The sequence below is a fragment of the Fukomys damarensis genome, unplaced genomic scaffold, assembly GCF_012274545.1.
Source record: "Fukomys damarensis isolate Sample0158 unplaced genomic scaffold, DMR_v1.0_HiC HiC_scaffold_9, whole genome shotgun sequence".
NCBI classification, from domain to species: domain Eukaryota; kingdom Metazoa; phylum Chordata; class Mammalia; order Rodentia; family Bathyergidae; genus Fukomys; species Fukomys damarensis.
The window spans coordinates 9,672,650-9,688,071 of record NW_022900921.1 but is presented as its reverse complement, the minus strand read 5'-3'; the positions used below and the strand labels follow the sequence as shown (position 1 = coordinate 9,688,071).

Here is a 15,422-nt window from a genome sequence, read left to right as displayed (position 1 = left end):
TGGACACACAGAGCCCCCAAGGCCCTGAAGGCACTGTGAGGATGACTTTGCTGAGTACAGCCTACACAGCTGTCTCACTAAGCTGGGACTGAACTCAGGGGCCCAACAGGCCATAAGCCTTGGAGACAGCTTTATTCCTACAGCATCATTCAGTATGGCCTAGCAGGGACTCTGTAGTATCTCAGCCTCCACGGATCCACTAGGAATTGCCCTCATTTGGACCCACTCTCTGCCTTATACCTGCCTGGAGGGACATCTGCTGAAATACAGGTAAACAATAGTGGCATGCAAGCTCACACCTATAATGCCAGTACCCAGAAGGCTGAGGATCACTACTAGATCAATGCCAGCCTGGGCCTCATAGTGAGTTCAAAGCCAGCCTGAACTACCCAGAGAGATGCTGTCTCAAACAAACAACTCACCAAGTTGGAGGCACCTATCCCTCCAGAGTTCATGTTCTCTGTGAGCTCCAGAAAGTATCACATAGACGCCACGAAAGCTATGCCTCTGGGGCAGCAATCTAGCATGCATCTGGGCCTATTTGAGCCACAGCCAGGGAGGCCAGGACCACTGCATCAAGTTAGACATGGCAGCTTGAGCCAGCACAGGGCAGTCAGCTCTGAAATTGCAAGACGGCCCTGGTCCTCTCCCATGAAAATGCCCCTCAAAGGCCTGGCAGGCTGGGCTTTCAATGGAAGCGGCAGTCCCCAGGATTCAAGAAATGTCCTCAGGGTTACTCTCTGTAATTTTTATCCATAGCAATGTCAGCATAGCAGAGCTGGGTACCCCCTTAGTTTTCTATCCTTCTCATATCTTTTAATTCTTCACATGACTAGGAAGATAATTTTCCAAACTTTTATGTTCTGTCTTACGCATTACTTTCTTTTTCCATTTAACTAAAAGCAGTTAAGAGAAGCTATAAAAAGCACCCTGAACACTTTGCTTTGCGAACTCATCTGCTAAATATCCCAGTTCATAGCTCTTAAATTTTGCTTTCCACAGCAGTAACACAGGGATAAAATTCAGCTATGTTCTCTGACACTTTATAACAAGGATGACCTTTCTTCAGTTTCCGATGAGATACTCATTTCCATCTAGAACCTCAACTGAACGACTCATGCTCTGTATTTCCAGCAACATTCTGTTCTCAACCATTTAGAAAATTGCTAAGACTGAGGCTTTCTCTTCAATTCTGCTCTTATTCTGAGCCTGCCATGCTATGTTCACTGCAATACAGGTTTTTTCCAGAATTCACTTCGCAGCTGTGCTAGTTTCTGCCCATTACTCAGTTCCAAAGCTGCCTCCACATCTTCACTTAGTTGTTAAAACAATCCCATTTCTCTGGTGCCAATCCCCACATTAGAATTTTGAGCTGGCATAACAAAATACTACGTCCTGGGTAGGTTATCAATAGAAATTTATTCTTTACAGTTCTGAAGGCTGGGAAGTCCAAGAGACAGCTTTACTCCTGCACCTTTGTGTCTTCACCTGGTAGAAGGGACAGAGAGAAACAAGGGACAAACACCATGTCCTCACATAGCAGAACAGCAGCTGAACAAGACCATGCTCTTTACAAGTGGAGTCTTTTATAAGTGGTGTCCCTATTTATAAGGGCTCAATCCTAATGAAGCGATCCTCTTCCACTGTCTGCATCTCTTAATATTGGGCAATGGGAATTACATTTCAACAATCATTTTGGAAGGGGTACAATTATTTAAATCATAGCAATTATATTTTTTTCTTCTGTTTACTGGTTTTCTTTGTAAGTTTCTCAGTTCTTAAATTTTCAAATGGAGGACTGAAAGTTCCACTATAGGAAAATGTAGAAGACACGAAAAAACTACAAGCAATAGTCAGAAACAAAAATTTCTTTAAGGATGCTTAACAGTTATAGATTAAGACATCTGAAAGAATAAAAGTCCAGAGGGATGAGCCCTTCCTAGGTGAGCAAGGCCAGGAGATGCTGTCCTATTTGCGGCCAGTTACTGAGGGTGGAGGTAGGGGAAACAGAACAACAAACCCATTGGAGACGGAGGGCCTTTGCTCAGCCAAACGCTCAGTGAATCTCTGTGATGTCATACTGGGCTTGAAACTAGAAAACTGCAAAATATGGAACCGGATTAAAGACGGGCCACAGTCCTAAGTGTAAAGGTTAGAGCTGTACATTTTCTAGAAGAAAACTTTTCAGACTGCCTTTGTGACTGTGCATTAGGCAAAGGTTTCTGAGTTAAAACAGAAAAAGGACAAACTGTAAAATGAAAATGTGCATGAACTGGCCTCCATTAACATTAAAAATGATTGCTCTTTAGCAGGCACCTATTAATAAAGCAAAAAAGTCAAGTAATAGATTAGAAGAATTTATCTACAAAATATGAGTAAGTATATGAAAGACAACTTGGTTCCAGTCTATTAATAGAATTCCTACAAATCAATAATAAAGAAGACAAGTAACCCAATAAAAAGGAGGAAAAAAACTTAGACTTTTCATGAGAGATATAAAAATGGCCATTAAACACAACTAATTATGTTTAATGTTCTTAGTCAATATGCAAACACAAATCAAAACAAGCAGAGATAATATCTAACATCCAATAGACTGGTTTAAATTGACACAATCAACCATATCAAGTTTTGGCAATCGAATAAAATGACCAAATCTCTCCTACATTGCTTGCAGGCATAACACATTGCAGCGCACTATTAGGATATTTTAAAAATAAAACTAAATATATATTCACCCCATAGTTCAGCAATTATAACTTCATATTTATCCTTTCACCCCCCAAACATGAGGTATGTCTACTCAGAGAATATCTGTTTACAGAGAATATCTGTTTGAATAATACTCACAAAAGCCAGATTCTTGATATTTCCAAGCCAGAAACAGCCCGGATAGCCATATAAAGAAAGAAGAGATTAAAACAATGTATGGCATATTTATTCAATGACAGTTGTAAGGAATAAAAACAAATGATCAATGATCTACTGATATACAGAAGAAGACAGATGAACTTCCACATCATGTTGAATGAAGGAAGCCAAAGTCAATAGAACATACCCTAGAAGACTTCTTCACAAAGTTTCAAAAGGCCATAACACTGCTTGCTTTGGGCAGGGAAGGGAGATATCAGGAGTGAAAGAATTCAATGGCAATGAAATTGGGTTACATTTTGACTAGGGTAGCAGTTATAACTACACGCATTTGTCAAAATTCAGACTATGTACTTATAATTTGTGATCTTGTTGTATGTAAACAATACTTCAGGAACATGGATTATAATCATAAATGGGGAAATGTTATTATGCTGGTTACCTAACTGCTGCTATTTTATAATAGAGTCATTTTGCATAAGGGCTCGGTTAGAGAATCAGGTACATGTGACACAAAATGACACACGAAAAGTCACTAGAAAGATGTCCTGTATTTCACAATATATTACACAGTCTTTCCTAGCGCAGCAATCAAACTGACCACCATTTAAATTGGCCATATTATGTATTTTAATAAGGGATAATGCTAAACACATCTTTAAATAGTTAAATCCTATTTGTACAGTGAGATGGCTACAAGTACCATGAAGGAACTAAGAGACTTACTAAATTAGCAAATTAATGAAGAACGTTTCATTGTCAATCAGGAACACGCTCCCGCTGAATAGAATGACACACACTTAAATTGTTTTCCTGAATGTTGTCATCAGTCACATATAGTTCATATAGTTAAAGTAAGTCAGATGTGTACAATATGTAACATTGTTTTGTAGGCTGGTGTTTTTCCACCTAGGCTCTCACTGTGAATGTGGTGTCGGCCTGGCTGTGGCTCATGGGTGTGGTGGAGCTGGATGGACCACTTGTTGGTCTCCATCACAGACAATCAGGGACCCAGACCCAGGCCTGAGATGCCCTCAACTAATGGAATAAACAGAAAGACCTGACTGGAAGTTCCATTCCACAAACTCTCTTAATTATTCACTTTGCAAATTCAATCAGTGTCTTCAGAAAAGAGCCTTCCCGAGTTTTCCTGAGGGTAAAGCAATGTCATGAAATCTGTTAATAAGGAAGAGTGGAGTAGAATTAGAACCACAATTCATAGCACAGAATGACTGACTTTCAAGTAATTCCTTCTTTTGACTCCTTTTTTCTTGTCTGCTCACTCTTTCTCATATTTTGCTTTGACTCTCACAGCTTCAAGTAGAAGTTCAGATATCAAATCTGTAAACATAATTTAGAAGCAAAGATCTTTTTTTTTTTTCTTCTCCCTGTGTTTATACTACATATCTCCCTTAGGTAACAGACTTGCCTATATGGAATCTTGGTCCACCTTTATGTACACACATTAGCTCCAGAAAGAGAATATGATTCAAGTCACAAGCTACAGAGCAATAGGTTCAAAATGACCTGTATGTTACTCTAGGAAGGGTTCCTAGATTTTTAATCCATTGGAGGGCTTACATGGATCCAAACATACCTTCAAATGGTAAAAAGACAAAGAGCATTTATAGATAGGCATCTTTGGGAAGAATATCCAGGTTTGCATTACAGAAACTAATAGAAGGTAATGTGATGAAAAAAAGACAACCAGATGAATGGAAAGTACTCCGGCTTCTGGGGAAGGGAGTTTTCATCACCTTTATTATGATTATGCCTCAATATTTCATCACTTTTTAAATCTTCTTTGTTAGACCAACAATAACAACATCAAAATGTATTTTGAACATAAGACAACACCTCTGAATCAGGAGATCTGGGTCACCAAATCCAGTCTTCAGTCATGTAAACTATTTTCAAAATGGTCTCATATAAGAAAAACTGTATCAAAACCAGAAAAATCTCCTGGAGCATCAACGCTGATTTACACAAAAAGGCAAACTACAGGGACAGTTCTAGCAATGTTCCATATACAGTCAAATATTTTGGAAATGCTTCTTGGTTCCTAAGTCTAATGGATTAAGTCTTGTAGCTTGTTAAAATTGCTCAGAATTCAAATATGAGACACACAGTATCACAAGGGAGGAGTTAAGGAAGGCATGGGGTTCCTAAATACATTCACTCTGAAATCAGTAAGATCCAGACCTTGGAAAAAGCAAGTAAAGCTCTAGATATAAAATCCTGTAGTTCAGAAATGGCAAATAGATTTTACTGGACTGTGCGGGACGGATTCGGGAATTTGCGGGTCTGAACTGTTCACTTTTGTCTACAAGGCCACAGGAGGGTTGTGGAAGCCTGTGTGCCAGTTCTGTGTTCTATTTCGCCTGGTGAGAGCGTAGAGGGCTTCAATAAAGGCAAAAGAGCAGAGGACTCTAAGCGAACAGTGTTAATAAAAATAAATAGGGGAAGTAGAGAAAAATGGAAGAGCTCTACAATGTCTTAAAAGACCAGCCAGGCATGGTGGCACACACCTGCAATTATAGTACTCTGAGAGCATCAGAGAGGAGTTATTGAAGGTTCAAGGGCAGCCCGGGCAATTTAACAATTTAGTGAGATGCTATGTCAAAAAGAAAATGTCTGAGAATGTAGGTCAGTGTAAAGGGCCTGGATTCAATTCCGTTCAATCCCAGAACCACAATACCACAAAAACATACGCATACTGTATATATACACCTTGGCCACAAGGGAGGGGAAAGCAGGGCTGGGAGACGAGGAGAAAGAAGGGGAGGAGAGGAGATGAGTTTTAACTTGGCAAATAAGACCTAAATCTATACAGGATTCTGAACCCAGCAGCAACTCAGATTTTGTTAAGTTTCAAAGGCCTTGGGTAAAATCCAGCCCAAGTAAACAAACAGACTGAGAAACATAATGCTCAAGGGGAAAAACACAAATCTTTCTCCAGTAACCGTCAAAAGGAAACTATTCCTAAAACGGTAGCTGAGTTAGAAACAAACAAACAAAAAAATGAAGGCAAGAAAAGGTGCTACTACATTCAGAAGCAGAGGCAAAGAGCATCAAAGCAGCTGTTCTTTAGTCAAATAGTACAAAACCCTAGGAACAGAGGGAGGCTGGCTGTATTCGCTTCGAAGGTCCATCCTAATGATCAGATACAAACACTTCTTATTTTATGAAGATACCATTAAGAAGCTACCTGTCTCCTCATCTAAAATGAAGATATTAAAAATTATTAAATGTAAAAAGACAATAAAAATAGAATACTTCTAGATTATATAAATGGAACAATGAAACGTCATAGATATAGTATCCTGATGGTATTTCAAGGTCTTGGGATACAGGAGAAGGGATAAAATGCAGCATGTAGTCTTGTACAGAGTTTATCTAAAATTTCTTTAGCTTGCTTTATTTGTAACATCACAATCCCTGTTTTAACTGATCCTGTACAGTCAGTTGTGACTAATTTTCAGGAAGGGCTGTTGTGTCACCATTCAATGAGTGAAACTAGTGTTTGTTAGATCTAGGACACCATCAGCCTTATCTCATTTTCCAGATGAGAAGATTTCGCCTGAAAGAGTGGATGCCTGCCATAAAGACATCAAGTGGCAAAGCTTGGCCCAACCACAGGCTCTCAGTAGGTGCTGGGTATTTGTGAAACGCAGAAAGAAGCAAACAAAGCCGTAGAAAGGGACACTGTGGACTATACTTCGCAAGTCTTATCTTTTTATGAGAAAGTGTGACTTGGCTCAGCAGATCCTCTCACGTTTGACACTAATTTATTTGCTATCTGACCCAGAATTTCAATACATGATGAGCTTCAGGCGAGATTCACTGAGGCCTGTAGAAACCATACGAAAAGTGTCATCGTAAGACTCAGAAAGTGAGTCACTGTTTCACAGCCTTGCTGAGAGGCACGTCAAGTATTGCCACCACTATTTTCACATCCAAAGGAAAAACCCAAGGCCACAGGGATCCACACAGAAACCAAGACTTCTACAAAACCAGAATAGATTTTGTTGATGAGGATAATCCCAAAGGGGAAAACACCACACACACACACACACACACACACACACACACGCCAAGATTTGAAGGATCCCTCTTCTAAATCATTCCTTCCCCAGCACTAATGAGGACTCTCAGAAATAACAACAAAAATGATACCAAAATGCAGCTTGTACAGTCCCTTTGATACCAGGACAGACAGTGCACAGAGATTTTCTATTTATGTAGAGGGTTGAGAATAAACTAACTAACCTGTGGCACTAGTAACTCTCACAGATTTGCAATTTTTCTGGTTTTGAAGTAATACTCTGAAAACCCAGACTTTAAAAGGCACAGCTAAAATGAAGACAGATACCGAAGTCACATGAAAAACTAATATGACAGAATTGTGAATTGTGCCAGGCACAAAGGAATTCAGCTTTTCAGTGTCTCCAAGACAATTAACCTTGCTGCTACCTGTTAAACACGCCAAACACTTCCAGGCTCCTTTTCAATCACTCTGGACAGATAAGCATTACATTTACATTTAATGACAGTTTTTCCTCAGCACAATTTTCCACATATTAATTAAATGCCTGCTTCCCCCTTTGGCAACTGCGTCCACTTCATTTAGAGGTTCTGGATTCTCATAATGAAACAGATATAGTTTAAAAAATATTTTGCACTAGCTAAAATGAAATGAATGCATTTACACAGGGACTCAGAGGTGCTAAAACATCAAGGAATTATTCCCTTGGCTTGGGTAGGTCACTATTCCTATGAACTCAATAACAGTAGCCTAATATCTAGAAAGGGCTTGCAAGGAACCAGCACATACAGGTACTTTCTAAGAACGAACTTGTCAGTCTTCACTTTATTTCTGGGAGGTATGATGCCCACAATGCATCTCCATGTCACAGTCAAGGGGGCAGGTGTTTGAGCACTAGCTTACCATTTTTCCTGCACCCTGATAGGGGCAGAGTATGGATTTAAGCCAAGTTGGTCTCATTCCAGAGCTATTTATTGAATAACACTGCCTCTACCTGACACCACGTTTTCTAAGACGCATATTTCAGGGTTTCTGGTAATACTATTTATATCATGTCCCATGATCACAGAGGACCATCCTCAGGAGAGAAAAAAAAAGACATGTAACAGAGTACTCTTAAACAGGACTTTGGGCAACTTTGGGCAACTTTTCTCAGTACAAGCTTCCTTAGCTGTAAATCTGGAATAATAAAACTTTTCTCAGAGATGTTTCAGACATTAAATAAGTTTATGCGTTTGAAAAGGCACTTTAGACTATGTGCTCAATAAATAGTGATGTCTTTTTAAGAAGGAGTGTTTCATACATATTAGAGGTATATTTTACATATGGAAAAATGTTTCATAAATGTGTGATTTAACCACTTTCAATGAATGCACGTCAGAACACAGAGCGTTTTCATCATCTCAGAAATTTCCCTCGCGCACACTTCCCAGGCAGTCCCCACCAGAAGAAGCCCTAGCTGACTGCCATCACTACAGATTAGTTCTAGCCCATAACCTCACGTAAGTGAAATCGTGCAAGGTTACGCTTTTTTCATTTGTGGTTGCTTTCACTCACAAACTCAACAGAGTGGGCCTAACTGCTCTTGATGGACCTCTGAGTTACCGTCAGCCTTCAGACTTTACAATTCAAGCCATTACAACCCCGTGTGCACAGACAATTCAACATCTCTGGGTTAAATATATAAGAGTGGAATTTCCTGTCTGACTAAAAGGACACTTGTATAAGAAAATGCGACTGCTTTTCAAAGCCGTTGGACCATTTTAGAATGCTACAGTCATATATGAGAATTGAGGGCACTTCACATCCTGTTAACTGGTAACCTGTTCAGTCCTTTTACTTTTAGCCTTTTTGCTAGGTATGTAGTAGTACATCCTTGCAATTTCATTTATACTTTCTTTGACAACGAATGACATTTAGTACCATTTCCCATATTTATTGGTTATTTTGTGTCATGAATTTTTGAAGTGTTTATGTTTAAGTGAGATGGTTACATACACTTATTACAAATATTTTCTCCCACTGTGTGGGCTGTCTTTATTATTATGGTGTTTTTTCTTTCTTTTAATGAGTAAATACCTATAATTTTCATGAATTTCAACACATTTGTTTCCCTGTTATGGTTTGTTCCTTTTGTGTCCTTCCTAAGAAATATTTGCCTCTTGCAGTTATAAAATTATTCTAGCTTTTCTTCTAGTATATTTCTTTCTTGTGTCATATTCTATTTTTCCATCTATGATCTGACTCAAATTGATTTTCATGTATCTTTTATATCATTATCTAATTGTGCCACGGTATTTACTGAAGAGGTTTTCCTGTCTCCACTGAAATGATTTAGCGCATTTGTTGACTGTGTATGTATGCGCCTATTTCAGAACTTTATTTTTTATTTGTTTGTAGATTTCAAATACCATAGCTAAAGCATCTTTAATTTTCCCTAGGGTTTTAAACTGTTTCCCTCTTGTGATGTCATAAACATGAATGTGTATACACAGGTATGGATACGATATATACACAAACACTGAGGCCTGCTGATCATTAAAACTCTTAGATCTCCTTAGTTTTTAGAAATGATAGTTTTATAAGCTTCTTCATTTTTCAGAGGTCATGGAAGAGGTTTAGAATTCTTTTTTTTAAATTTTACCAAAGCATAGGAATTATGTAGAGTTTGTTGATAGAGAGATCCCTGGATCCTGCTTTAAGAGGTTCTGATTTTAAAAGTCCAAGGCAGTACCTAAGAATATACATGCTCATGAGCTTGGATGACGTTAATGCTGCTGTTTTATAGAGCACACTTTAAAAACATATTGATTCAGAAGAATTCAATGGTTTTTCTAATGTTCGTGCATAAACTTGAGTAGGACTTTGAGCTACGTTTTCTAAAATCTAGTTCTAAACCACTAATTTGCGCTGTCTATCTTCACTTGAAAATGCACATGAAAACCCTGCTCAAGGCACCAGATCACAAATCCAGGAAGCGCTGTGGTAGACAACGCAGCTTCATTTCCCTCTTCCTTCTGAGGAAATGGGTTTTTGATTGTGAGCAGGGATATACGCGCATTCTATGCCCTTTGGCTGAATGGAGCCCCGTGATACACACACACTACAAAGTAGACATCCTCCTCCCCGTACCCAGCCCAGCAATCAGAGAGGGCGGTATTTTCCCTTAACAGGTGATTGGCATCTTAACCATGAACACTTTTAACAGCTGAGTCCTTTAAATCTCTGTTGAATGTCTGTTTTAATTAGTTGGCACCAGGTGAATATTCTAGACAGAACACAAACATTCTGCATTAGAGATGGACATTCTCGAATCAAAAAACTTAGTCACCAGAATCCCAGCCTAACCCTCAAGCTTCTCTGGGACTTTAGGACCTGCAGAATAGAGCTCTGTACCTTCCCTTTCTACCTGATGAAGGGTGTGTGGGCAGAGAAGCTGCACCACAATCATGCTTAACTATTATATGCGATGTTTATACTTGTGCAAAGACTCAAGAAAGGTACGTTCTGTGTATGTGCTTCTTTCTTGATTGTTCAATTACCTCTTTGGCCTTTGAAATAAGGTTAATGGAAAATGAAATGTTAATTAGTATTTATCCCTCTACTGCTTTAAAGGTGCCCTTTGATATAAGAGAGGAAAATAATCTACCTCCTTCACAAAAATGATTTTAAGAACACTCTCCTGCATGAAGGAGGAAGAGAGTGTGTTTGAAATGCCCGCTCGCCTGCTCACCCATCTGTCAGCACCGTGTCCGAAGGGCACCCGCGCTGTGCATATCAGAGCTCAGTCATTCCTGCGGCGATATTTGGGAAAAGCAGAAAGTCTATGCGTTTCATCCTCAAAAGAAGGTTCATTCACGACTAGCTGGAAGGACACGCTGCACTTACTCCAGCACTGAGACATTCAGACTTAAAATGGCAGCAGGCCATGGCGATAAGCAATTTGCTCTTTGCAGCTCTGCCCTGCACCCCGCCCGGATGCAGCATCCAGGGTAGGCCTTGTTGCCGCTCTCAGGAAGCCAGCCCTTAGCCTCGCAGCTGACCTGTGCTGCTCTCCTAGTCCCCAGAAGCCTTTGGGTTATAAGAAGAGTCTTTGGTTTTTTTTCTTTTTCTTCCTTTTATTTCCCTTTTGAAAGAGATTAAAAGGACAGCAAATGACTTATCAATAGAATTTCCTTAGACATCTTACAATTGGCACCGAATATGCCTTGTGATCCTAAACTGTTAAACCGTTTTTCCCTCAGTGCTTTTAACCAGGAGGAAAAGTAGCCCTACTATTCTATACATATGAGTGCAGAGACTTAAATTCTAATAAGACTGAAAATGAGTCTGGCCCCTGACCTTTCCTTGCTGCACAGACTCAGCCTTTCACTTCATCTCCCCTCTAGTTTCCCAGAATAGAAATCCCTGTTCCCTGTGGTTGTTACAAGTTATCTGAGGACAGACTGTAGTATTTTTTCCAAAGCTTACAGTACAACATCTGACTCACGATAAATACTTCCTAAACGGAAGTTCTGAGCATTGCCTCTGTCCTTTCCTCCATCGATCCCTCCTTCCCACCCTCCATGTGTATACACAAAAATATGTATACACACAAACATATACCATGAGAGAAGTTAGACGCAATTAAACAATATATTGACATACACACATATATTATACACACACACACACACACACACAATCTTTGCGCTTATCTAATTACTATTACCATGGTTCTACCAGGGTAACCAAAACAAACATCTCTAGACTCAGAGTCTGTCCTAGCATGGGTATAAATAGAAATACAAAGACAGTTCCCCTTTAAGGCCTCAAGAAATTACAAAGCTTTACCAAAAGTGTCCCATACCCAGAAAATATGAATAAACTCTGTATTACACAGCACAATTTCTTTACTCATTTCTTTACCCAATGTTTTTCATCACACCTAGTTATGACGTCAATTTTTCTTTCCTTTGTATCAGAAACACCTGCAGGAATCTTTGTGCTTGCTTTGTCCTGCTGCCCTCAGGCCACCTCCTCAATGCTGGAAAACACGTCTTTCCTTCTTTTTTTCCCCTTGTACCTTTATCTATTTCATCACAACCCACAAGCTGCTAGCAAAAGAAAAGTTCTTCCCTTAACAGGAGGAAGAGCCAAAAGAAAGTGGGGTGGGGTCAGGCTGTGGAAGTAACTTAAACAGTCTCAAATGTACCATATTTTCCTTAAAAATAAGATGTTGAAGTCCCTTGTTCATACCTTCAGAATCCTAATCTTCTTAACTCTTGGCTACAAACATCAGGGCAGCATTGGGATTGAGACCATCTGTTCTGGCCACCAGGGACAGTTCTCTCAATGTCCACAGAAGTTCCTGTGTAGCTCCAAGTTCCCGAGGACAGCAGCTTCTTCCACGTCTACATAATCACAAGAAAGGAGGAGAAGAAGCATAAACAAAAGCAAAAGCCAGGTAGGGTGACATCAAATTAAAGACCATTTGCTTAAAAGAGACTACACAGAAGATACTTTAAATACCGATTGTCACAAAAATGTATAATGCGCAAGTAGATGCAGGCTGGACTGAGTCCAAGAATTGGGAATCCCAAAACATACTAGGATCAAGGCTGGAAGGCTCCTTTACCACATAACGAGTCAAATTTGATTCTTTAACTTGTAGGGAAACTGAGGATCATAGAACAAAAGTGATATTCCCATGATGATTCATTTCCTGTGGAATATTTCAATCAGTGCAATAAGCAAATCATTTGAAATGAAAAATAGCATGCTTTGTGACAGGAGCCCAGAAAAAAACAGGGGTAGCAATCTTATTTGCAGACAAAATAAATTTCAAACCAAAACTGATTCTAGTATTATTGATGTAGGATGGTACTGTATCATATCTCTATGAATGTAAAATATCTTGTACCTGCTTTATGATACATAGTAGGGACCGTGCTTTATCAGAGCTACACTTAATGATATTACTCTAGAATGTTCTCTTTCCAGATGATGATTAAGATGCTAATAAAAAAAAAATGGTGCCAGGTAGCACAACAGCCACAGAACTTTGCTGTTTTCTGGATATTATTCTTTTCTTAGTTTTTTTGTTTTGTTTTGTTTTTTTAATGGAATGTGCTGAATGTCTATAATTTTGTTCAGATGACTGCAGAACCTGGAAAAGCTGTTACTGCTATCGATGCATAACATACTGCTATTATTAGTCTTTTTATATAAATATAAATATAATGGACAGCCATATTGGTCTAGAAATGTTAATTTTTTTTATTTTTATTTTTTTTCCATGTGTACACGGTAACACATTGCACTAAATATGTAAGGTCATATCTATGTGGGTTTGATTACAGAAACTTATAATAAAGTATTCTCTAAATAATGAAAAAAGAATAAGATAAAACTATAAGAGCAAGAAGCAATTTAAATATGTTCGGGGATCATTTTCATCTCCAGAATTAAGGATTATTTTAATGTTACATCACTGCCTTTTCTCTTTTGTTTTCCTTTTTAGTTTTATTTTAGGATTCCCTATTTTTAAGGTTCATACAGAGATTTCTTTAACTGAAATACTGAATACTTTTTTGGTGTGAAAAACTACAATAGTACACAGGATCCTAATGAGATAATTAATAATGTGAAATAGGAAGTAAAGGGCTAAAGATGTAGGGAAAGTGGGAAGGGTGGGGGAAGGTAATAAGGGAGAGGAAAGAAATATGAGAAACTGAAAAAATGGAAATAAAGTGTTTGTAAATGGGGAGGGGAGGAGGGGTGAAGGGAGGGCAGGGACAAGGGGAAAAAATGAGAATCAAGACCTGTCATGTAAAGGTGCAGGATCCCAATGATGAATGTAACTGTACTGTAGACCTGGATTGTACCAATAAACTCACTAAAAAGAAAAAAAAGAAAGAAAAATAGCATGCTTAATACTGGTCTTGATAAAACAAGACAAAGGGACGATGCCATCTCACTCCATCTTGAAATACTTTCCTCATTTGGCTCCTGAGTGACCAGTCCTTCCCGGTACCACGGGAAGGACACTCATTCTGGCTGCCTCTAGCACATCTTTTCAACCTTCCGGTTTCTACTTTAAGGGCATCAGCATGAGACTCAGTCCTGGACCTCTTCTCTGCATATACCCTCACTCCAGTGAGCCCCTTTCCGTTTGAATATTTGAGATGTCATTTTTACAGCGAAGAGTGTGAGATTTGTACTCAGGTCTACACAGTTCTCTGAACTCCAGAGTTCCCTTGTAAACTAACTACTCAAGAATGCTCCACGGAATTCCAGAAGAAATGTGAGATGTGACATGCTCAAACAGAGGTCATCACTCCACCCCCTTCCCCAACAAAAACCCCTTTCTGAAACAATAAAAGCCTACATCCTTTCTCTTTTAGTCCTTCTCCATCAGAGGCAGTGCCATTAACCCAGCTTTCAAGCCCTTCCTGCTCCCCCCGCCCCGTGCACTTTCATACGTACCCAATGAGCTCTGTTCCATCAGAAAATGCTGGAGGCCCCATCTTTGGAAGAAATTCAGTTTCTTACCATGTCCTGTGTATCACCCTGGTCCTAGGTGCTACAAACCAAGGTGGTTGCACGGCATGTCTCCCATGGTCATTTTCAATCAGACCTCAAGGAAGAGATTCACACTTTCAAAATAGTTCATGGCAGGCAGAGTCCAAGTGGAAATAGTGGCCAAGAAGGTCCTGCATGATGTAGCTGTGTTACCACTGTCCCCATCTCCCATGTTCTCTCCTTCAGGTCTCCTATCCAGCCTTGCCATTCCTCTAACATGCTGCTAAGTCATACTGAAGGCTTGGAAGACTGTATTCCAATATTACGTGTTTGCTCAGATGTCACTTTGCAGTGAAGTCTCTTATAATCATCCAGTATTATTACTATATCTAACTTCTCCCTCTGTTTAAAACTTGAGAAATGCTTTCTGATGAGTTATATATTGACTTATTACCTACCTTCCCCAAATAAAAACATAAGCTCCAAGTAAGCAAGTAATTTTATTTCTCGTATCTTTTCTATATCTCAAACAGTTGTCTCAGTGTACAACATGAAGTTAGAGCTCAATAGATACATGCTTCTAAACAACTGAAAAAATAATCAGGAAGCATGAGTAAACCTTCTGAAGGCCGCTCATCTGACCAGTGGGTGAGCCTAATTTGAACCCAAAACATTCCATCATCTCCAGCATTCCTGACAACTATGTAACACTGACTATATGAATGTTTTCTAGTGTTGCTCACAGGAAGAGGAATTGTGAGACCTGGCACATAACACAGAAAACATATATCATGGATATCTGTGGATCTACTATAAATGAAAACTCCAAAGTTATTCTTAAATACACTGAAAAAACCTATGCAGCCTAGGGCTGCAATCTCATTGATAATTCCATTATATCTTTCTCAGTTTTCTCTGCTTTTTCTTCCATATCATCATATCTTATCCTTCTTGGAAATCTGTCCCTGCTTCAATATCATGGACATCAGAAAGAAGATCCCAG

The 15,422-nt window shown here is 39.2% G+C and overlaps 1 protein-coding gene across 1 annotated transcript in view; it reads right to left on the bottom strand.

The window, feature by feature from the left end:
• The window catches only part of Sgcd (sarcoglycan delta), a 501,008-nt gene extending 488,699 nt beyond the window's left edge, over positions 1–12,309 (bottom strand). Inside the window, exon 1 of the mRNA XM_033761597.1 lies at positions 12,155–12,309. The gene's annotated coding sequence lies outside the window, so the exon portion shown is untranslated. The remainder of the gene's footprint in view (positions 1–12,154) is intronic.
• Positions 12,310–15,422: the final 3,113 nt, after the last annotated feature.